This window comes from Canis lupus, chromosome 19 (genome assembly GCF_011100685.1).
Source record: "Canis lupus familiaris isolate Mischka breed German Shepherd chromosome 19, alternate assembly UU_Cfam_GSD_1.0, whole genome shotgun sequence".
In the NCBI taxonomy this organism is placed as follows: Eukaryota; Metazoa; Chordata; class Mammalia; order Carnivora; family Canidae; genus Canis; species Canis lupus.
In genome coordinates, this window is record NC_049240.1 from 21,449,460 (window position 1) to 21,474,968 (window position 25,509).

General features: G+C 41.9%; 1 long non-coding RNA gene across 1 annotated transcript in view; it reads right to left on the reverse strand.

Moving 5' to 3' along the window:
- Positions 1–18,601: 18,601 nt before the first annotated feature.
- LOC102156811 overlaps positions 18,602–25,509 on the reverse strand; it is a 56,789-nt gene continuing 49,881 nt past the window's right edge. The window contains exon 5 of the long non-coding RNA XR_005373998.1: positions 18,602–18,616. This is a non-coding gene — a long non-coding RNA (uncharacterized LOC102156811). The remainder of the gene's footprint in view (positions 18,617–25,509) is intronic.

Genomic DNA, 25,509 nt, shown 5'->3' on the forward strand with positions numbered 1-25,509 from the left:
CATTCTGCAAAGAAGGAAACTGAGGTCCATGATATGGAGTAAGGACAGACCACTCTGGGGTCGCAAAGCCAGGGAGGACACAAAAGCAGGGGGAAGAACACACGAGGAGCTCAGAGGCGACCACCAGCATGATGCATTTGGGGAACTGCATGTTATTGAGAAAAGACTTGAATTTTGACGTGTGAGTACTGGGTGGCCTATGGAGATGTGGGGTCCACTAAGAAAGGCAGCACCATGTGGCAGTTAAGACCACAGTCTCTAGTATAACATACAAATAACTGAACCTCATCCCTGCTACTTCCTCACTGTATACATCTTGACCTTTAACCTTCCTGGCCTTGTTGATCACCTATAAGATGGGGACAAGAATGATCAATATAAGGTGCTGTAAGGAGGAGATGGACAATTAGTTACTTGGCGTCATTCCCAAAACTTAGAAAATGTTCCAAAAATAAGAGCCTCTAGGTTGCAGAACTCACAATTTCAAATGCCCTAGCACAGCCAATGAGTTTAGGCTACCCTGGGTCACATGACCACATCTGCTCCAAAGACCTGCAGCCAGAGGGCAGAAGTTACGTGCTTCTGTGACCATTGCTGTTCCCAGTAATGACGGAGGGAAGTCTCAAGGCATGAGTCCAGAGCTCCAGGTGTGTGCTTAAGTAGAGGATGAGTGAGAAAAACATTTCTTCTAGGGGATCCGTATGAGCCCAGGTGTCCTTCCTGATGTGCTCCTCATTTCTGTTCTGTAGTCATGGCCCTCTGAAAAGCCTTCCTAGCCTAAATCCATGCCTTGGGTTCACATCTGCAAAAGGGGAGCCATGGTAATTCCACTGATATGTCTTCTGGTGCACATGTAAGGATGGGCATCTACTGGCATCCTGTGTAGGATTCCTGGTATATACCCATGTGAGTGGGTAGGATTCTTCATTTACTGAAGAAGTGGTGAAACTTCTAACGGGAAGCTACAGAAGGTAATAATCAAGTCTCTAGGGAGAGAAAAGTCACTCGATCTGAGTCCGTGAAGTGGATGCCAACACATGGGAAGATTTTTTTAAATAATAAATTTATTTTTTATTGATGTTCAATTTGCCAACATATAGAATAACACCCAGTGCTCATCCCATCAAGTGACTGCCTCAATGCCCATCACACATTCACCCCCCACCAACCTCCCCTTCCACCACCCCTAGTTCGTTTGCCAGAGTTAGGAGTCTTTATGTTCTGTCTCCCTTTCTGATATTTCCTACCCAGTTCTTCTCCCTTCCCTTCTATTCCCTTTCACTATTATTTCTATTCCCTAAATGAAGGAGACCATATAATTTTTGTCCTTCTCCGATTGACTTATTTCACTCAGCATAATACCCTCCAGTTCCATCCATATTGAAGCAAATGGTATTTGTCATTACTTATGACTAATATTCCATTGTATACATAAACCACATCGTCTTTATCCATTCATCTTTCGATGGACACCGAGGCTCCTTCCACAGTTTGGCTATTGTGGACATTGCTGCTATAAACATCGGGGTGCAGGTGTCCCAGGGATTCATTGCATCTGCATCTTTGGGATAAATGCCCAGCAGTGCAATTGCTGGGTCATAGTACAGGTCTATTTTTAACTCTTTGAGGAGCCTCCACACAGTTTTCCAGAGTGGCTGCACCAGTTCACATTCCCACCAACAGTACAAGAGGTTTCCCTTTTCTCCGCATCCTCTCCAACATTTGTGGCTTCCTGTCTTGTTAATTTTCCCCATTCTCACTGGTGTGTGGTGGTATCTCATTGTGGTTTTGATTTGCATTTCCCTGATGGCAAGTGATGCAGAGCATTTTCTCATGTGCATGTTGGCCATGTCTATGTCTTCCTCTGTGAGATTTCTGTTCATATCTTTTGCCCATTTCATGACTGGACTGTTTGTTTCTTTGGTGTTGAGTTTAATAAGCTCATTATAGATCTTGGTAACTAGCCCTTTATCTATACGTCATTTGCAAATATTTTCTCCCATTCTGTAGGTTGTCTTTTAGTTTTGTTGACTGTATCCTTTGCGTGCAAAAGCTTCTTATCTTCTTGAAGTCCCAATAGTTCATTTTTGCTTTTGTTTCTTTTGCCTTCATGGATGGATCTTATCAGAAGTTCCTATGGCCGAGTTAAAAAACTGTGTTGCCTGTGTTCTCCTCTAGGATTTAGATGGAATCTTGTCTCACATTTAGATCTTCCATCCATTTTTGAGTTTATCTTTGAGTATGGTGCAAGAGAGTGGTCTAGTTTCATTCTTCTGCATGTGGATGTCCAATTTTCCCAGCACCATTTACTGAAGAGACTGTCTTTCTTCCTGTGGATATTGTTTCCTCCTTTATCGAATATTAGTTGATCATAAACCTGAAGGTCCACTTCTGGATTCTCTATTCTGTTCCATTGATCTATGTGTCTGTTTTTGTTACAGTACCACACTGTCTTGATGACCGCAGCTTTGTAGTACAACCTGAAATCTGGCATTGTGATGCCCCCAGCATGGTTTTATTTTCTTAAAATTCCCCTGGATATTCGGGGTCTTTCCTGATTCCACACAAATCTTAAAATAATTTGCTATCTCTCCAAAGAAAGTCCATGATTTTTTGATAGGGATTGCATTAAACGTGTAAATTGCTCTGGGTAACATTGACATTTTCACAATATTTATTCTGCCAATCCATGAGCATGGAATATTTTTCCATCTCTTTGTGTCTTCCTCAATTTCTTTCAGAAGTTTTCTGTAGCTTTAGGGTATAGATACTTTACATCTTTGGTTAGGTTTATTCCTAGGTATCTTATGCTTTTGGGTGCAATTGTAAATGGGCCTGACTCCTTAATTTCTCTTTCTTCACTCTCATTGTTAGTTTATAGGAATGACACTGACTTCTGGGCATTAATTTTGTATCCTACCACACTGCCAAATTGCTGTATGAGTTCTACCAATCTTTGGGTGGTGTCTTTTGGGTTTTCTATGTAGAGTATCATGTCATCTGTGAAGAGGGAGAGTTTAATTTCTTCTTTGTCAATTTGAATGCCTTTAATATCTTTTTTTGTCTGATTGCTGAAGCTAGGACTTCCAGTACTATGTTGAATAGCAGTGGTGAAAGAGGACATCTCTGTCTTTTCGTAATCTTAAGGGAAAGGCTCCCAGTGCTTCCCCATTGAGAATGATATTTACTGTGGGCTTTTCATAGATGGCTTTTAAGATGTTGAGGAATGTTCCATCTATCCCTTCACTCTGAAGAGTTTTGTTCAGAAATGGATGTGTATTTTGTCAAATGTTTTTCTCTGCATCTAATGAGAGGATCATATGGTTCTTGTTTTTTTTTTTTCTTGCTGATATGATGAATCACATTGATTGTTTTACGAGTGTTGAACCAGCCTTGTGTCCCGAGGATAAATCCTACTTCGTCATGGTGAATAATGTTTTTAATGTATTGTTGGATCCTATTGGCTAGTATCTTGTTGAGAATTTTTGCATCCATGTTCATCAGGAATATTGGTCTATAATTCTCCTTTTTGGTGGGATCTTTGTCTGGTTTTGGAATTAAGGTGATGCTGGCCTCATAGAATGAATCTGGAAGTACTCCATCTCTTTCTATCTTTCCAAACAGTTTTAGTAGAATAGGTGGTTTCTTCTTTAAACTTTTCATAGAATTCCCATGGGAATCCATCTAGCCCTGGACTTTTGTGTCTTGGGAGGTTTTTGATGACTGCTTCAATATCCTCCCTGGTTATTGGTCTGTTCAGATTTTCTATTTCTTCCTGTTCCAGTTTTGGTAGTTTGTGCCTTTCAAGGAATGTGTCCATTTCTTCTAGATTGCCTAATTTATTGGTGTATAGCTGTTTATAACATGTTTTTAAAATCATTTGTATTTCCTTGGTGTTGATGGCGATCTCTCTTTATAAATTTGAGTCTTCTCTTTCTTCTTTTTAATAAGGCTGGCTAATGGTTTATCTATCTTATTCATTCTTTCAAAGAACCAACTCCTCATTTTGTTGATCTGTTCCACAGTTTTTCTGGTCTCAATTTCTTTGAGTTCTGCTCAAATCTTAATTAACTCTCTTCTTCTGCTAGGTGTAGGATCTATTTGTTGTTTTTTCTCTAGCCCTTTAGTGGTAAGTTTAGCTTTTGTATTTGAGTTCTTTACAGTTTTTGAATGGATGCTTTATTGCAATGTATTTCCTTCTCAGGACTGCTTTTGCTGAATCCCACAGATTTTGAATGGTTGTATCTTCATTCTCATTAGTTTCCATGAATCTTTTTAAATTCTTCCTTAATATCCATTTAGGACTTTTTATCGTTTAGCAGGATGGTCCTTAACGTCCACATGTTTGAAGTCCTTCCAAACTTCTTGTGATTTAGTTCTAATTTCAAGGCATTATGGTCTGAGAATAAGCAGGGGACTATCCCAATCTTTCGGTATCATTTCAGACTCGATTTGTGACCCAGTATGTGGTCCATTCTGAAGAAAGTTCCTTGTGCCCTTGAGAAGAAAGTTTAATCACTTGAGTTTGGATGTAAAGTTCTGTAGATATCTGTGAAATCCATCTAGTTCAGTGTATCATTTAAAGTCTTGTTTCTTTTGAGATGTTGTGTTTAGAAGACTTCTTCTTCAAGGGGAATTTTAAGAATCCCCCTTAAAATTTCTTGCAGAGCTGGTTTGGAGGTCACATATTCTTTCAGTTCTTACCTGTCTTGGAAGCTCTTTATCTCTCCTTCCATTTTGAATGATAGCCTTGCTGGATAAAGTATTCTCGGTTGCATGTTTTTCTCATTTAGGACCCTGAATATATCCTGACATCCCTTTCTGGCCTGCCAGCTCTCTGTGGAGAGGTCTGCTGTTACCCTAATACTCTTCCCCATAAAATTCAGTGATTCCTTGTCTCTTGCTGCTTTAAGGATCTTCTCTTTATCTTTGGAATTTGCAAGCTTAACTATTAAATGTCAAGCTGTTGGATGGTTTTTATTGATTTTTGGGGGGACCTCTCTATTTCCTGTTTCTGACTGCCTGTTTCCCTTCCCAGAGTAGGAAAGTTTTCAGCTATGATTTGTTCACATACATATTCTGGACCTCTGTCCCTTTCGCCGCCCTCAGGAACCTCACTTAAACATAGATTTTTCTTTCTCAGGCTGTCATTTATTTCCCTTAATCTATCCTCATGGCCTTTTAATTGTTTGTCTTTTTCCTCAGTTTCTCTCTTTCCCATCAACTTGTCTTCTATGTCACTCCCTTGTACTTCCACATCATTAACCCTCATCATTAGGACTTCTCGTTTGGATTGCATCTCATTCAATTGATTTTTAATTTCTTCCTGATTAGATCTAAATTCTGCAATCATGAAGTCTCTTGAGTCCTTTATGCTTTTTTCTAGAGCCACCAGTAGCTGTATAATAGTGCTTCTGAATTGGCTTTCTGACATTGTATTGTAATACAAATATTGTAACTCTGTGGGAGAAAAAACTGTTTCTGATTCTTTCTTTTGAGATGAGGTTTTCCTTCTAGTCATTTTGCTCAGTGCAGAGTGGCCAAAAACAAGTTGTATTAGGAAAAGGAGAAAAAGAAAGGAGAGAAAGAAGGAAAGAAAAGAGAATAAGAAAAACAAAAAAGGAAGAACAAAAGAAAGAAGGAGAAGAAATAGAGAAAGAAAAAGAAAGAAAGGAAAGAATAGGTGGGGGAAGCAAACAGAAATCAAAAAGCAAACAAAACAACACAAAACAAACAAAAAAACATGGGGGAGTGTCTTCTGTTTCTGTATAATTTAAGTCCCTTGACTTCACCTGGAACTTCTGTTAACTCTACCTGATCTTCTGGGGGAGGGGCCTGTTGTGCTGATTTTCTGGTGGTAGCACTTGGAGAGCTGTTCTTCCCCTTGCCTGGTGCTGGGCTCAGTGGGTGTTGTTTATCCCGTGAGGCCCCAGGAAGAACGAGCACAGTGGCAGTGGCCAGCCCTGGAGCCCTGAATTCAGCTCCCTCAGTAACTATGGAGCTTTCAGTCTGCAGGGGCCTGGATTCTCCAAGGGTGTGGCCGCTGATTTCTCAGCTTGTGCAGGAGTGTCCTTGCTGTCCTGGGCCCTCCTAGCCTCTGCCTGTCTGGGGGATGGTCAGATACTTGGCTTTGCCCCCGGCACATTGTGCACCCGTGGCTGTGCTGTTGGATTTGTGCTCCCAGCATGTGCAGCCCCCTCTCCGCAGATCCACCGCCTGAGCCCCTCAGAGCTGCTCCCAGTGCTGACAGCCCCCTCTCTGCAGAGCCCCCACCAGAGCCCCTCCATGTTGCTCCCAGAGCCGTTCAGCCCCCTCCAAGCAGAGCCTCTGCCTGAGCCCCTCTGAGCTGATCCCGGGTCAAGCCGCATGTGTGCTGCCACCCTTTAAGGAGCTGGACGCACTCTTCCTGGGGCACAGGTGATCTGTTAGTGTCCCAGGGAGCCTGAGGGCATCCCTGCACTCCTGGGGTCTTGCTCTAACTCCCTGAGAGCCCTTTTCTGTCTGGGAAGATTGGTGAAGATCCTGCTTCTCCGGGACAGTGCTTTCCTGTCCTGGCGGAACTCGCCCCGGCCTTAGTCTGTCTCCTCACGGAGCCCCTCCCCCTTGGATGCCTTTTGTTTCTTTATTTCTTTTTTCCCTGTCTTCCTACCTTGACAGAAGCGTGAATTCTTCTCACTGTAGCATTCCAGCTGTTCTCTCTTTAAATCTCAGGCCAAATTTGTACATTTTCAGGGTGATTTGAAGGTTATTTAGGTAATTTGGTGGAGACAGGTGACGGGAACCCTACTCTTCTGCCATCTTGCCCCTCCCTCCCACATGGGGGGACTTGATAAAAAAAGGTCAGACAGCATTCTGCCACTTCTCTCTGGGATGCGTGAGGGCTATTTATCATGTCTCTATCTATAGATGTGTAGCTTTTTAACTCTTCTTGAATTTACTGGTTGACCCTTTCATCCTTTGTCAAGATGGTCTTTAACCTCCAGTTTTTGAATATCTTCCAAATTTCTTCCTGTAATTGAGTTCATGTTTCAAGACATTATGATCTGAAAATAGACAGGGGACAATCCCTAATTTTTAATATCACTTCAGACCTGATTTGTGACCCAGTACATTTTCTATTCTGGGGAAAGTTTTATGTGCATTTGAGAATATGTGTATCCAGTTGCGTTTTGTTGTAAACTTCTGAAAATATCTGTGAAATCCATGTGTTCCAGTGTATTATTTAAAGTTGTTGTTTCATTTAATATTACTCAGCCATTAGAAATGACAAATACCCACCATTGGCTTTGACTGGATGGACCTGGAGGGTAGTATGCTGAGTGAAATAAGTCAATCGGAGTAGGACAAACATTATATGGTCTCATTCATTTGGGGAATATAAAAATTAGTGAAGAGAATAAAGGAAAAGGAGAAAAATGAGTGAAAATATCAGTGAAGGTGACAAAACATGAGTGATACCTAACTCTGGGAAATGAAGAAGGGGTAGTGGAAGGTGAGGTTGGCAGGTGTTGGGGTGACTGGATGATGGGCACTGAGGGGGCACTTGGTATGAAGAGCGCTGGTGCTATGCATGTGTTGGAAAATTGATCTCCAATAAAAAATAAAAATGATAAAGCTCTTGTTTCTTGGAGGTGGTGTACTTAGAAGATCTGTCATTTGCAGTAAGCATCGTGTTGAAGTCTCCCAGTATTAGTGTATGATTATCTAAATATGTGTTTATTTGTTTGATAATTGATTGATATTCTTGGCAGCTCTCACATTAGGGGCATAAACAGTCGTGATTGTTAGGTATTCTTGTTGGATAGACCCTTTCAGTACGATATAGTGTCCCTCTTCATCTCTTACTACAGTCTTTGGGATAAACTTTAATATATCTGATATGAGGATAGCTACCCTTGCTTTATTATTAGGACTATTTATTTATTTGTTTGTTTGTTTATTTTTTTAATTTTTATTTATTTATGATATTCACAGAGAGAGAGAGAGAGAGTGAGAGAGGCAGAGACACAGGCAGAAGGAGAAGCAGGCTCCATGCACTGGGAGCCCAACGTGGGATTTGATCCCGGGTCTCCAGGATTGTGCCCTAGGCCAAAGGCGGACGCCAAACCACTGCACCACCCAGGGATCCCTATTAGGACCATTTAAATGATAAATTTTTCTGCAACCTTTTATCATTAGGTTGTTGGTGTCCTTAGGTCTCAAATGAGTCTCATGAAGACAGCAAATAGATGGGTCTTACTTTTTTATCCAGTCTTAAACCCTGTGTCTTTTAATGGAATCATTAAGCCCATTCATGTTCAGAGTTACTATTAAAAGATATGAATTTTGTGTCATCATAATACCTATTCAGTCCCTGTTTTTTGGTTTGTTTCCTTGGACTTTCTCTCTTTTACAGAGTCCTCCTTAATATTTCTGCAGAGCTGGTTTGGTGGTCACATATTCTTTCAGTTTCTGCCTATCTTGGAAGCTCTTGATATCTCCTTCTATTCTGAATGAGAGCCTTGTTGAATAAAGTATTCTTGGCTCCATGTTCTTCTCATTAAGCACCCTGAATATATCCAACCAGTCCTTTCTGGCCTGCCGGGGCTCTGTAGAGAAGTCTGCTGTTATTATAATATTTCCCCCCCATATAAGTTAGGCATCTCTTGGCTATTTCTGTTTTAAGGATTTTCTCTTTATTTTTGGAATTTGCAAGTTTCACTATGAAATGTCGAGGTGTTGATCTTTTTTTTTTTTTTTTTTTTTTTGAGGAACTTCTCTATCTCCTGAATCTGAAAACCTGCTTCCCTCCCCAAATTAGGCAAGTTCTGAGCTATGATTTTTTCAAGTATGCTTCTGGTCCTCTGTCCCTCTTGGTGCCCCCTAGAACCCCAATTAAACATAAATTATTCCTCCTGAGGCTGTTATTTATTTCTCTTAACCTTTCATCATGTTCTTTAAATTATTTTTCCCTTTTTGCCTCAGCTTCCTTCCTTGGCATCAAATTGTCTTCTATGTCACTCATTATTTTCTATGTCTTTAACCCTCCTTGATAGGATTGCATGTCATTTAATTGATTTTTAATTTTGGCCTGATTAGATCTAAATCCTGCAGTCATGAAGTCTCTTGAATCCTTTATGCGTTTTTCCAGAGCCACCTGTAACTATATAATTGGGCTTCTGAATTGGCTTTCTGACATCCAGTTGTAATCCAAATTCTGTAATACTGTGCTCAAGATTACTGTTTCTAACTCATTCTTTTTTAGTGAGGTGTTCTTTATAGTCATTTTGCTCAGTGTGCAGTTGCTGTTTGAGAACAGTGAGTCAAGAATATCAACCACGACTTAAGTAAATTTCACCTCTAGGCGACTCTGACATGGTCCGAGACCAGAAAATGAAAACAGTGATCAGAACAAAATAAAACGAAGAGACCACTAAAGTGAAAAACTAATTTAATACAAAGTAGTAAAATAATACAAGGCTAAGGATCCCAAAGAAGATGAAAAGAAAGAAAGAAGAAAAATGAAGAGAAAAAGCAAAAGTTATGAGAAAAAAAGAAAAAAGGAGAAGAAAGGAAAACAGGAGGGTGACAGGGAAAGGTGATGGTGAAGAAATTGTAGTGGAGAGAAATCTGCTCCACCTAAGTTGTCCTAGACAGTCCTAGATCCTTTTGGTTCTGAGTGCATTTATTTCTGTATGTTAGAAGACACGCATTCCAAAATTTATATACACCAGCAATACTTGAAGAAACGACAACATTGACCACCAAAACTTAAACGAGATAAGTGAGGGCAGCAGAATGAGAATATAATCTTACAGAATGAACCAGCATGGTATACCACTTGATTGTGGGTGCATGCTAGTCATGTTTTAGAAAGTATTAACTTCCACAATTGTATAACAGAATGAAGCAGAGGAAGCAAAAATTACACCCCCCCAAAAAAATCTCCTTTATCTCCCAAAATTAAATTGAGTATGTTGAAGGGAATCTAGAAGTGGATAATCTATCTAGAACATGTGATTTTAGAAATATGAGAGTCAAAAAGAAAGAAACTTAAAAATGAAGAGGCAGTAAAATATTGTAGTTAAGGTGGGAAAGAGAAAAAAATTAGTAAATTTTAGTCTGATATAAAAAAGAGTTGCACGGCAAAAGGTAGAAAAAGGGGTACCCTCTAGTTCTATATACTGTAAATCCCTCGAAATCCCCTGGAGCTTTCCAGCACTGCTTGGTCCATAACTTGCTCTTCCCCTGTCCTATCAGCTGGTATTCTGGAAGAGGGCCTGCTGTGCTGATTCGCAGATGTGTGTACTTGAGGAAATGGCCCACCACCACCAGGTGCAGGGCTCAGTGGGATCTGTTTGTCCTGTGAGGCCTCTGTCCATGGTGGCCCTGCCTCTCCCAGGCACAAGGTGACACTAGGAGGGACAAGAAGACTGGCTGCAGGCAGCTCTCCAGGTCTGCAGTCAGCTCCCCACAGTAACTGCGACAGTCTCCCAGTCTAAACTGACCTGGATGTTCTGGAGGGCAGTGGGCCATGATCAGTACAGCCTGGGGGCACCCAGTGGCATGAGTGTCCTTGCAGTCCTGTTTCCCGTCACCTCTGCTTATCCCAGGGCAGGTGGGTGATCCTGGGTTGTGTCCCCAGTTCCGTGGGATTCGGGGCCTGAGCTGTTCAAATCATGCTTCTAGGGCCACAGCTCCCAAAGGCAGCAGGGTGCAGACCCATTTGTCTTGACCCCATGCTGACTGACCAGCTTCTCCCCGAGACCCAGCCAGGTGCACACTCCAGTGCTTTGCCAAGGTCAGCCCACAGTGTGCATAGCACTGTCCCCTGGGCACACCTCCTCTGTTAGTGACTCTGGGACCCTGGAGGCTCCACTGCCCCTCCTGCCATACTGCCCAAGTTCACTGCTCAGTGCCATTGTGTCTGGGAAGAATCCAGGGAGGATTTATAAAATATCTGTTTTTCTGGGGCTGGGCTTCATGTCCCTGAGGATTTCCCATCAGGATGTAGCTCTGCTCTTGGCAGTGTCCCTCCCCTGCTTGATTCCTCTTTTTTCTGCCTTCCTAAGTTGTTAGAAGCAAAAAAAAATCTTATCTGTAGCATTCCAGCTGATCTCTCTTTAAATCTCAGTGGAATTCCAGTATCAGTAACACATCTAATTCTTGTTTCTGATCTTCCACATGTGAGACTCTGCAGACTGGAGACCACATTGATCCCAGAATCCTTTCCACATCATTTCCTTGAGATTGAAAGGGATATTTCTCCATTGATGCTCCCCTCCTGCCCCTACTCTTGTTTCAAAACCATTTTGACTAAAAGTGCCTGAGAAAGAATCCTCTCCCCTAGCCAGAGGGTTGTGGCAGGTGCAGCCCCAGATGCAGCTACATGTCATGCCCAGGGGTGAATGTTTTTGATGAGTGATACCAAGTGTGAGGGTCTAGGGTCCAGAGACAGGTCCCCCATGGATTCCATGGGTGACCAAGGAATTCAGGCCATGGGCTGTACATTAAGACAGGAGAAACAGAGAGGCAAAAGGATGCCAAAGAGAGAAAACAGGCAACATGAGGGTAGAGGGGGAACAATTCCAAGGTTTTAAGGTCAGGCCAAGAGTATAACATCTTGAATCAAGACCATCCATGGTCATCTGTATTATGATACAGGCACATGTCTGAGAGTGGGTAGGTTCTGTTGAGACTAACATAATACATCAAATGTCTCCATACAGTGGGTCAAATGAGTTTTTGGTTTGTTTCCAATGCATAGATTTACATTTGCACTACACTGTATCCTGGTAAGTATGAAGTAGCTTTATATTCTGCTTTCTAGACAGACCTACGTCTAGCCTCTCGAGATCCTCCCTGGCCTGGGAATTCTAGAGGTCTGTGTGACCCTGCTAAAGTAGCCACAAGCTCTCCATTTCATGTTCCCATAGAGCTGGTTTCCTAAATACAACATTGAGGACTGAGGGCTCTGGGCCAAAGGGCCAGGTTCTCTACTCCTGTGTGACTTTGCTATACTAGCTACTGAGTGATAGGTCTGTTCGCAACATCAGGGTCATGGCCCCATGCTGGGTTCTTCCACCTGCTAGGGGTATCTCCAGTTCTTTCAATGCTGGGATCAAAGCCTGGTAGCCCTCTCAAGGGTAGGAGAAAGCCTGTGCATTTCTCTCACCTCACCTGTAGACTGGGGACATTGAACAAGATAGATTACTTCTAATGTCATATTCACCTCTCTACAAGGCCAGAGTTGTCATAAGAGGAAGGGGTGGGTGAAGCTCCTTGTCTCCCAAGACGCTAAGGTCAAAGAATGGACAGGCTGTTTACAAGTTGTGCAGAGTTGTTTTCATTCTCCAAGGAGTCTTGCAAATCATGAAGGTGTCCTTCAATTTGAAAGGATTCGTTTTCATTAATAGATTGATTTTAAGGGAGTATAGCAACATATCCATGACCACTCCTCTCTTCTTTTTTGATACTGGAGAGAAACACTAATGTATAGGCCAAATAAGAGGAGAGAAATGGACAGGGATCAGGTGACAGGAATGTGTTAGTGGAGGGGTGGGTTGAGCAGGGAGGCAGTCAATATAACCAACATAATGTCATGGGGACAGTGACTGATTCTTGGAGGGACAGGGCGGTTCAGAGACTGCTGGTTGGCCTCACTAATGAAATCTGAGAGAGAAAATCATCCTGAGATATGGATCCTCTCCTGGGAAACAGATCCTGGTCGCTGGTGGATGCAGTGCTGAGGACAGAGTGGTGCTTAGGTTTGGGGATACAAACTTTGGGACAATTCTGCAAGTTGGTTCAACACCTGTGCTCTTCTCTCATTCTCAATGCCAACCTGTCTCTGTCATTTCCACAATGTACATAGCAACCTGACTTTCAGATCCTAAGGATTAGGACACAGACCCCAGCCATCTGCATGACACTTACATCTGGATTCCAGCACCTACTTTTTATATTTCTTGCTTAACCATAAGTTCCCTCTGTGCCTCTACCCCATCCTACAGTTGGATGATTGTAATTCTCGGGACACCTGAGTGGCTCAGGAGCAGAGCACCTGATTTCTTCTCAAGGTATCATCCTAAGACCCCTGATTGCGTCCCACATTGGGCTATTTGCATGGAGCACGCATCTCCATCTGCCTGTGTCTCTGCCTCTCTGTCTTTCATGGATTACTATCATTCTGGAGAACACATAGGATTGAGGATTAGGACACAGGCCCCAGCCATATGCATTTGACATATCTGTCTTCTAGCATTCCATTTTTTCTATTTCTTGCTTAACCATAATTTACCTCTGTGCCTCTAACCCATCGTACATTTGGATGATTATCTTTCTGGGGACACCTGATTGTCTCAGCAGTGGAGCGTCTTCCTTCATCTCAGGGCATGATCTTAGGAGCTGTAATCAAGTCCCACATTTAGCACCTTGCATGGAGCATTTTTCTGCATCTGCCTGTATATCTGTCTATCTCTCTGTGTTTCTCATCGAAGATTAACATTCTGGATGGAGGACACGGTCTCAACCTGACGCTTTGCGCCTGGCATCTCCAGTTTCTATAGAATATCTGACACTGATCACCTTACCTAATCTATTGGTGTCACTCTGACTCCTGACCTGGGTTTCAAACACTGAATGTCGCTGATCAGCCATGAGTGGTGCAGGGAGCATGGTTCAGAGTCCTATTGCAGGGCATCCCTTGCAATTATGACAAGGGTTATTGTTTAGCTCCCTGGGCTTCTTACCCAAGATATTGTTTTGACTTACTGTAAGTGGGAAAGCCTAGAGAATTGGTTGGTTTCCTTAGAGGGTTGCTGACAAATTCACAGCAGTGTTCAAGTGTATCTGTGGTCACGCCACAGCCCGTTTGGGTCTCCTATTTGCAGTCTCCCATTTTGATCCTTATCTCACTTGGGGGAGGTTGACCCACTCAGAGAAAACAGAGATCCCACATATGCTGCTGCATATGGTCTAGCCACCTTCATATTAATATGAATTGGAAGGTCTTCTTGACCATTCGTGAGGCTCCAGATAGAATGCAATGGACCAGGGCTATGACCACTATGAAAACAAACAAATGTACAAAGAACAAGTTAAGAGTCCATAAAAAGTGCCTCAAAACAAAGAATCCAATCTGCCTAAACCAGACCAAGGAACAAATCCTGAAAGCCAAGAGAATCAACCTGAAAGCCAAGCAGATTCTTCCCTAAGGACCTCACATTTGTTCGGCCTACACAACTTGATTGTTCAGCCAAGTATAGATGTTGTTAACAATGACACCAATGCCCCCACACCAGCCAACAAGAAATCTAGGGCAATGTGACCATCCATCACTATTCATCCCTATAGGATTCCACTGATCCATATTCCATCTGGGTAATACATTTTGTTTTTTGGTTCATATATTTTATGATCAGAACATTTGCCAAAATTAGAGATCAATGTTTTTCCGGCTTATTAATTTGTGCAATATCCACCCATGGCAACATTTTTCTAATCTTTGGCCTGAATAGGAACTTCTCCAAGTAATTTGTCTGAACTAACAAAAGTGATCTTAAGTGGGAACTCACATATGAGGTGTAAATTTCAGCTTCGGTGATTCATTTCATTGGATGAAATCCACATTTCCCAGAAGGATTTATCATGAACTTCAGTGATGGATGGCATATCCAGCAGTCAGAAAGGGAGAATTATGGCTTCTTTTTGCTATGTCCTAACATAACTATGATTATAATTAGTATAGCAAGTATAATAAAAAGTAAAGGTGGGGGCAATGAGTTATTCTGGATGAAGGGCCACAAGTGGTTTGTGCAAAGTGAAAATAATTATTTTAACTGAGCTTTCCCTGAGGAGGGAAAGGGAATGGAAATGAATTGGATGAGCATCTTGGCCCATTATCTTGGGAGGAAGCTGCCCAATATCTATCATCATTTGCCTATTCTGAAAGTCTTGGGTCAATGCACCTTTCCAATGACTGCTTCAAAAAATGTCTGAGGAGGCAGTTTGAGTAGCTTTCTTAGTTTGTCCAATTCTGAATTTTTTTAAAGTTAAAGTTTGAACATCTTAGACTGTCATTGCTCATTTTTTACATAGACCTGATAAGGTCACTTTCAGTGATGGGCATTTTTTTTCACATTTGTCCCTTACTTCAGAAACATCTCCAGTTGAAGAGCAGGAAAATGCTGCTAGGAAAATTTGAGGGACATTTTCTTTACCTTAGTGGTGAAACACTTTGGTAATTTCCTGAGTTCTTTAACATTTTACCATCTCTGCATGTAGTAAGGTACTGCCCTCTAGTCTCCATACTGAAAGGCTTTCGTATCTTCCAGATCCTAATTTACAATGGTAGAACCAGTATGTAATGAAGGGAATGGACTGGATAACCATCCTTGCTAGTGTCTACTTACTCCAGGGAACTCACAGGATTATGAAAGTTTTTCTTATTTAAATGGAGTGCTGAAAATATTTTCCCCTGTTAAATAGGTTACATCTTAAACAGTGAACTGTGTTCTAGCAAAATTGTAATTTTCTTTGAACTCTATATTACTTCTTGTGAAGATTGGGAACAAATACATGGATCCAATTCACATTCTACAGCTTTCTTTTTTGAATATGTTATATATTTGGAATCATGAACCATATTGTTTTTCAGACTCACTTCTTTCATTTTGTTGAATACAGAAACTATTCATTGTGGATTTTTCAATAGCTTGAAAGCTCAATTATTTTTTATTTCATTCTTGTTTTATTATTGTCTTCTTGAGAGAGGGAAAGAATGTAAGTCCAGATGGGGTGCAGGTAGATGATGAGGAAAGGAATCTTAAGCAGGATTTTCATCCATGGAGCCTGAGGTAAGACTTTAACTCAGGAGCCTGAGTTCATGACCTAAGCCAAAAAAAAATGTCCTGGCCACTCCTCTAAACTCCTGTTTGTTTCTTGACTTTTCATTTACTGCAGAAAAGGTGACCATGTAGGTGTCTTTCCAGATCAGTCCAATCAGCTTTGCCATTCAAAATGGATCTGAGGGACCAAACCATGTGTGTGTGTATGTGTGTGTGTGTGTGTATGAGCTGACATTGGTCAGATAATACAAGGTCAAATATACACCTCATAGAATTCTAAATAGTATAGGAATTTGTCCTGGCTCTCCTTGGGGTAGAAAAATCTGTAAGTATATCTCTTCTTTAACCTTAAGTTCAAGGTTTCAATTATCTGTTCTTTCCTGCACACCTGGCTATTTTATGCAAATAGCACTTTGGTGCTTCATGTGAATTGTCAGGAAAAATGAGGTATCTGGAGAAGGGGGTAGTGAGAAGGAGGTGCAGGTGGGAGAGAAACCGGGATACTAAGAATAGAAGTGGAGACAGGCAAATAGCTGGAGGAATGGGAGAGGGGAGCATTTACTAAAAATGTGCCTCTATTTTATTCTTGCCTAGCGTTGTCAAATTGTTCTTTAGCTTTGGCCATACAAACGGTTAATGAAACAACTTTTGATGCCGAAATCCTTTGTGGGGCCTCAGTGTATCAATCAATGGTGCTGCCCATTCATCTTCCTTTTTATAAGAGATTTCTCTAGGGAATAATTTTTTCAGTTCTGGTCATTGAGAGATGGCCTTGAAGACCCAAAACAGCATTGGTGAAGTGGTGGGGATCAGGAATTATGATTTTGAGAAGCAGGCGTAAAAGCAAAACACACTTTTTCAGGTAGAGGGGAGGGTTCAGTTTTAGATGATCCCAAGACAGCTGGTGACAGTTGATAGAAATATCACATTTGTGTACCTCATGCTGTGAGTGCCCAAAAGGACAACTGGACACTGCAGAACAAACAGCCAATGATCTGTCCACCCCAGCAGGCACAACCTCAGAGTGAATACTCTCAGGACACAAAAGTAGATAGAGAAGCTCTACTGATGGGATTGGTGAACCTTAGCAAAGTTCTTCAGGGTGGATGCCAGTCCTGTGAGATCCTGAAGCTCACTGCTCTGGGAGGATAGCTCAGAGAAGACTCACTGGGCATTATTTATGCTTCTATGCTCAGATATTTCTTCTTATTACACACACCAGTTTAACACAGCACAGCAGAAAATGGTAACAAAACCACACAGCATAAGGAGACCTATAAGAATAGTCTGATTCCACAAAATAGTCCAAAGAAATGGGAACAAAAACAAATCTCAGGTGCCCGACTCAGTACAAACCGCCTAGGAACTGTCTCAGAGAACACATTGCAAATCCAGGGCTTCCTCTCTATGTCACCATGGACTCTATAGCTGCCAGGATCCAGGCACAGGAGGACTCTGTGAGCACAACCCTTGCTCAAAGCAACAGGAGGCTGTGAAGGTGTTGTGGACCCCTTGTGATTGCCTGTATAATGAACAACGGCCAACCAAATGACAATAGCAAAGAAAATTGACTAAGTTTTTGTTAGAGCAAGGGAATCAGCCACTGTTATTAGTGTTGAGCAGGGCCCCAACTTCAGACAGAAGGCTGCAAACTGACTCTAGTGGGGTAAATGGAAGACTTCAGTTATGCCACGATGGGCAGGTATTTTATGGAGAGACTAGAGTGAGTTGTCCAGAAGTGAGTCATCCTATGTGATTGTCAAGGCTGATTTTTTTCTGATTGGTGGGTCCTAGGGAGGAAATTGGGACTAGTGTTATGAAAGCTCTCAGTTATACATAGGTCTAGGTGGGAGAGTGGGTATGGTGTAGAATCCTAAGCCTGTAGCTTGAGACGTATAAGGGCTATTCTGTAGCAACTTGAACCAGTTTTCCCACAGGTTCTGGTGTACACCGCCAAATGTCCTACTCTCTATATTATATAGATGAGGACTTCTCGTTTGGCTGACAGCAAGATAATTGGTTGGTTCCTGGATTGGCTGTGGGAGGAAATCTCTGAATGAACGGTATGACTATGATCTATACTTTCAATTTTCCAGGTAGACTTGGAATCACCCACCAGGGAAATGCTAGGGAAGTTGTTTCCCTGGGCTCAAGAGTGAGATGATACATTTAAAGATCTCAAAGTAGGGATCTCTGTGTGGTGCAGCGGTTTAGCACCTGCCTTTGGCCCAGGGCGCGATCCTGGAGACCCGGGATCAAATCCCACGTTGGGCTCCCAGTGCATGGAGCCTGCTTCTCCCTCTGCCTATCTCTCTCTCTCTCTCTCTCTCTCTCTCTGTGTGTGTGTGTGTGACTATCATAAATTAAAAAAAAAATTAAATATCTTAAAAAAATAAACATCTCAAAGTGACAAGTGCCTGGATGAAAGCAAATGCTGCAGGATGACGGTCCTACAAAGGAGCATGGCATTAAGAGAGAGAATAGTGGTGCTTGGTGACCCAGTATGTAAGTATCCTATTCAAGATTTTGGCTCAGGTCCTTGTCTCAGAGTGCTGGTTTGAGTTCAATAGTAGGATTTGTAGGCAATCTACATGGAATTCTCTCTCACTTTTCACCCCTCAACCCACAGAGTCTCTCTCTCAAAATATAATAAGTAATTATTAAACAATATAGTGTGAAAATCATGAGAGGAAATAAATTACATACAATGTTGATTTAAGGATCTGAGTCTTCACAGTCACCAAAATAACCTTACTTGTGCAGCAGCATAAAAACAGGAATGTGTTGGCCTGGGGAAAGAATAGGGAACAGTTTAGGGGACAGGAGGATATGAGTCACAGCTCCTAGGACCTATGTCTTCAAACTGGGAACTTAATTTTGCCCTCTGCTCTAGTCCGCTCACCTTCACACCCCTTTAACCATGATCTCTTCAATTCTATGTGGTGAATGGCCTCCAGAGTATCTGTGCCTTCCCCGGTCTCAAATTCTATATCTGGAACCAGGAAACAAGGTGTCTCATCCAATTCCTCCAAGAGGCCCCCAAATTACCTATGACTTTCTGTTCCCATGTTTGGGTCCCTTTTTCTGATCACTCATGTTTCACTCCGTCTTCTTCCTCTTAATCAATTGCTCATTTCCCTTCTCCTTCACTTCCAACAACCATTTTATTTTACGATGTGGGAATGGTGGAGTAATGATCAGCTTTTTATGTGAACCACCTTAACAAGTTGATCAAAAGCCAATCCAGGCAATGCCAGAGTAGTTGCAATGGGGTGGGGGCCCAGTGGCTGGAATTGTATGTGACCATGAGAGTGACATCCCACTGGGATTATCATGTGACTCCCTTGTGCTTTCAGTGATCTTAGGTACTTGAGACAAACTTAAACTTCATTCATTTTTAAAATCTTTATTTAGTTGTATGTAAATTCAATTTGCCAACATATACTGTAACACCCAGGGCTCATCCCATCAAATACCCTTCTCCTGGAATACAAGAAATAGTGAAAGGGATTATGAGGGAAAGGAGAAGAATTGACTGGGAAAAATTAGAGAGTGAGACAAACCATGAGAGACTCCTAAATTGGGACACACTGAATCTTTTGAACAGCCCATACATACTGTAGTACATAGAGGAGATGAATGCTATGCTAGACGTAAAGTATCTTGCCAAATTTCCTTTAGTGTAAAAATGAGATGATGGGTTTTCTAAAGTGGGTAAGGCCTAATCAATACTAGCTCAGGCCAGCATTTGCCCTGAATCCTGGAAGGGCTGGGCCATGGGCTGCAGGCAGGCATGAGGGGGGAAGTCTTAGGCTGGGTCAGGACCCTGGCTGGCGAGCAGGCCCAGCACTGTGTGCTTGTAATAGTGATATCAGACATGAGCAGAAACACTGGCCACCCTGCTTAGAGCCTGTGTCCTTGGCCTGGTCAGACCAGGAGACTAGCTCTGCAGTACCTTAAGCGCAAATGTGTACCACCAACCCAACAACTTTCACATATTCCTCTAGATTCCCTGTACCTAGCGATGGTATTGGGTGGCTGCACTTGAGCCTCTCTCTTAGGGAGGCAACTGCAGATTTTATTCTTGTCCCAGGACTGAGAATTGTGAAAGGAGATGTGGCAGAAGTTGTCTTCTGGCCATCCCTCCCACCTCACTTCTATTGAAACCAGAGGCATGTGCTTCAAGTTACCATTTCTGTGATGCCCATTCCTATAGTGCCCTTACAGGCCCAGACAGAACTGAGGGTAGCCCAGCATTACTACTGTGTGACACACAGGGGCAAAGGAAGTGTGTCCCCAGCTGTGCCAGCACCTGAATCCAACAGATGCACTCTTTCTGTAAGTTTTATGCATGGCAGATCTCAAGAGATTGGCTCCATGAAAGACCACATGCAATAACTTGAAAGAAAAACCTCTCCTGCTCTATTCTCAAGAGATTCTAACTAAACAAAAGAAGGGCTATGATGCTTGCCAGTGACAAAGGAAAAGGAAATGGTCTTCAGGAATGATAGTTAAATAAAAATAAAAGAAGAATATGACAAACTGCACCACCCAAAACCAGCACAGAGTGTTTCTCACTATTTATGTTGTTTCTTACTATTTTATCCAAAGAACGCTATATTTATGATAGAATAGGCCACAGAAGAGCAATTTCGTGCCTCAGTAGGTTGTGTCTGGCTTTAGCTTGGATCTTTATCCCAGGATCCTAGCAGTAGGCATGTGTCAGGCTCCCTGTTCAGTGCGGGATCTGAATATCCCTCTCCCTCTGCCCTTCTCTCTCTCTTCAATTAATGAATGAATGAATGAATAAATAAATGAATGAATAAATAAATAATTTAAATACAAGAAAATGAAAGAAAGCAATTGCATTCCAGTAGTTAATCTTTTTTTGATATCATCCCGCCCAACCTCAAACTACAAATAGCAGGTATATTTCAACTGCTCCCAGGGCCACTCCCCAGTTGATTCCCACCTTATTATAGTTCCCTACCTAAGGGTTGTTCATCTTCAGTAATTGCATTCTCAATATTCTGCACTGCCCAATCTTTAGAGACATAAGCATGAGGATGAGGAGATTAGAGAGTGGGGTGCTGTTTCCTGCTATTCCAGCTGAGGTCACTTTGGAAGCACCAGTCAACACCTGCTCTTCCTCCAGAGACTCAGACCTTCCCTGGGCTCTTGGGAGTTAGAACCCTTCAAAAAGACATTGGCCACAGTTACAAACCTTCCTTGATAGAAAGGATCCCACTTACCGGGCATTTCCCCTATATGCACAAGATCACGATAGCTGTCACTTGAACACAGTTCTACCTGAGACCCCCTGTGATTGCTGATGGACACACACTGGGATCGATGGGGTCCATGTGCAGCCACTGTGCCTGACTCAGAGCAACTGCCCAGGAGAGCCATCCATGATGATGGAAATGATCTGTCCTTTAAAAATACTCTACTTGGCCTGGAAATGCGGTTGTATGATGAAGGACAGAATGTGTAACTTCACTGAGTTTGTTACTTCAACATATGCAGGCATGTCTGGCTATTGGCTACCTCCTTGGATAGCATAGGTCTATGATCCCAAAACGAGGAAACTGTGACTCTGTCCTGGGGATTCTGCAGTGGAATTTGCTGCCTTGACATGACTGTTCATTTCCATTGGACTCTGGGCTCCTATCATGATTCAGGCACTACATGAGACCCTGGCAACACCAGACAGGAAGGTACACACTCAAGTCCATCTGACCAATGGAATGGTAATAGTTCCTTATGGAAATACATGGTATCTATGCTTGGGGTGAGCGCAGTTTCAATAAACATAATTGTCAATCATATGTGGTACACCTTAAACCAATGTACCCTTGGTGGTCATCTTCACCCGAATGTAAAAGCAGTAACAGCATGGTCACCAGGGTGGTTCCTTTGGTTGAGTATCCCCATTTGGCTTGGGTCATGATCCCAGGGTCCTGAGATACATAATATGCATATGTCAAGACACACACTAATGCAGTCCTTAATATAAATGATTGATGTCAGTGATAGTAATATGTCTACACTGGGTCGTTCTTTGTGATAAATGTTCCATACTGATGTATATTTGTCCATAATTGTGGAAATTATATGCCAAAGGATAGCATAGTAGTGAAATTTTTATATTATATGCTGCATTGTGACATATTTATGATATGATAGTCACAGAGAGAGAGAGAGGCAGAGACACAGGCAGAAGGAGAAGCAGGCTCCATGCACCGGGAGCCTGACGTGGGATTCGATCCCGGGTCTCCAGGATCGCGCCCTGGGCCAAAGGCAGGTGCTAAACCGCTGCGCCACCCAGGGATCCCTGACTGACCATTTAAATTAAGATTTCACACATGAAACATAAAGAATATCACTTAATATATATATCTTAGGATATTTCTCATTAGCATTACACCCTGAGCAAAATTGAATACTGATTTTTTTCAGAGAGCAAAAAAGAAAGTCTAAGGAGCAGAGGTGCAGAGGGAAAGGAAGAGAGAATACTAAGCAGGCTCCCTGTTGAAAATGGGTGAATCTGATGATCTTGAGGTCATGACCAGAACTGAAACCAGGAGGCAGAAACTTAGCTGACAGAAACACCCAGCAGCCCCTAGAACAATAGTTCTTGAGTCACTTTAATGAAAGAATTTTTATCGTACCTTCCATTGTGAATTTTTGTTTCTGCAACTGTAAAATTTTTAGCCCACTTTTCAGTCCAGTTGTACACAGTTTATTTCATAAATTGTTTGTGAAACTATTTGTTTTGGGTTTTTAATTTTACATCCTGGGAAATGGATGAGCATAGGAAGAGCTGTTGACATCTTTATGTTAGAAGACAATCCAAAATGATTGATAACATTATGAGAGTTCAAACTTTTGATCCCATTACACTTCATTCCCTTGCAGAGCCACCTGACTCAGAATGGTCTGTACAAAGACCTTGGGGTAGCAGTAGCCTTAAGTAGCCAACCAAGAATATATGCTAATAAAGTCACAATGAAAACAACACGAAGTACCTCCTCCTCAATATCTAAAAAGATCTGTCATATAATCTAGCAATCTGAGTTTGGGCAAATAGGTCACAAAGAATTAAAATCTGAATTTCACAGAGATATCTACACATGTTCTGCAACACCATTTACAAAACGCAAGAAAAAATGACTTCCTGTGCATCGATGAACAAAAGGATAAAAAAATTAGTGAATCTCTACAATGAAAAGAAATCTCAGTAATTGTGATGTCATGGATGATCTGGGAGGCCATTATGTTAAGAGAAATATGCCAGGCAGTGTATGACAAATGCTGCATGACAACACTTATAGGGGGAACCTAGAATAGTCAGTACACAGCATCAGAGAATAGAGTAGGAGCCAGAAGGAGTGACAAAGAGGGAAATGTTGCAGATAGAGTACAAAGCTTCAGTGATACAAATTCATTGTGTTCTGGATTTCTATCTGCAACCAACAAGCTATGATAAACAACACTGTATTATTCACTTGAAAGTCAGGAAGAGGTTATATGATATCAAATGCACTATTGTCAAAGAACAACAAGAGAATTGCTAGCAGACCCTGTGTGGGGACATACCTTTATTTAGGAGAGACAATATAGAAATACAGAACAACAGCATCTTTGAGAGCTAAGGCATAGTGTTGATGACATGTCAAGAGTTACAATATAATGACGATGGGTTCTGGAACAGGGTCTGTGTTGGATCCCTGTGGGGAGAGGTCCCTGAACACCTGAGATATTCCAAGAGTCCCAGATATCATGCTGTGCACCCCTGAACCAAGGGCTGCCAAGTGTTCACTTGTAATTGAGTATGGTCCACCGGTAATCAAGAAGGCTTCATGTGAGATGGTTGGCAGTATGAATGCTGGGGGAGGATGACCACAGTTGGGGTACAGTTGCCATTACAGATTTTGATTTGGGGGCAACTCCTTTGTGTTTTGGGTCAGGTATTGAAACCAGGAGGTGGATGTCTGAGTTAGGATGTGAACCTTACTCTTGGCCCAGGCAGCCCTCCAGATTATGAAATGTCTTCAACAGGGAACAAAGAGCAAGAGGATTTGAGAGAGAGACTGAGGCGGCCCTTGGTTCAGGGTTTCAGAGCATGATCTCTGCGACCCTTGGAAGGTCTCCGGTATTCAGGGACCTCTCTCCACAGGTATCCAACTCCAGTCGTGTCCTGGACCCCTTCCTCATCATATTGTAACTCTTGGCAAGTCGTTAACACCATGCTTTCAGCTCTCAATGACTGTTGTTCTGTGTTTGTATATTTTCTCACCTAAAGAAAGGTATGTCTCCACACACACTGCTACTAATGATTTTCTCATCCTTTTTTGACATTAAGTGATTTGATATCATCTTATCTCTTCATGATTTTCTTTTCTTTTTTTTTTAGTTTTTATTTATTTATGATACTCACACACACACACACACACAGAGAGAGAGAGAGAGAGAGAGAGAGAGAGAGAGGCAGAGACAGGCAGAAGGAGAAGCAGGTTCCATGCACCAGGATGCCGACGTGGGATTTGATCCTGGGTCTCCAGGATTGCGCTCTGGGCCAAACGCAGGCGCTAAACCGCTGCACAACCCAGGGATCCCTCTTCATGATTTTCAAGTATATACTACAGTGTTGTTTATCACAGGCCCTTGATTGCAGATAGAATTCCAGAACATACTGAATTCATATCATTGAAGCTGGAACACTACTTGCAACATTTCCCTTTTGTTCCTCCTTCTAGCACCTACTCTATTCTCTGATGTTGTGTATTGACTATTCAAGGTTCCCCATATAAGTGCCATCATGCATTATTTATGTTACACTGCCTGCTAATTTCTCTTAACATAAACTCCTCCATAGGCATGAATGTCATCATAATTATTGAGATGTGCTTCCTCTTAATGTGGGATAATATTTCATTGTACAGATAGACTACTTTTTTTATCCTTCTCAATGACGTGAAGTCCTTTCTTATTGTTTGGGTGTTCTGAATGTGGATGTAGATCATGCACAGATATCTGTGAAATTCAGATTTCAACATTTTGTAACCTATTTGCCAAAACATATTGCTAGACTATATGAAAGGTGTCTTTAAATATCGGATGGGGGACTCCAAGTTGTTTTTCATTGTGACTTTTTCAGTTTATTTTCTCTGCTGCCTAGATTAAGAATACACAACTGCTACTTTAAGAATATCACCTTTCTTGAGCACACTCTGCCTCAAAGTGATGTGGAATGGAATCAAAAGTTTGAACTTGACGTGATAATGTTAGCACTTATTTTTGATGGTCTTCTAACAGCAAGATGTCAACAGCTCTTTCTATGGTCATCCATTTCCCAGGATCTACAGTTAAAAATCCAAAATAAAAACTATTTATGAAAACAACTGGGAACACCTGGACTGAAAAGTGGGTGACAATATTTCACATTTGCAGAAAGTGTGAATTCACCCATCAAAGGAGTCAATGGAAAGTGACACGAAAATTCATTCATTAAATTCACTCAAGAAATGTTGATCTAGGGGGTAACTGAATATTTCTGTCAGGTAAGTTTCTGGCTCCTTGTTCCAACTCTGGTCATTACCACAAGGTCCTCAGATTCGCCCATATTTAGCATGGAATCTGCTTGGTATTGTCTCTTCTTTCCTTCTGTCCATCTCCATCT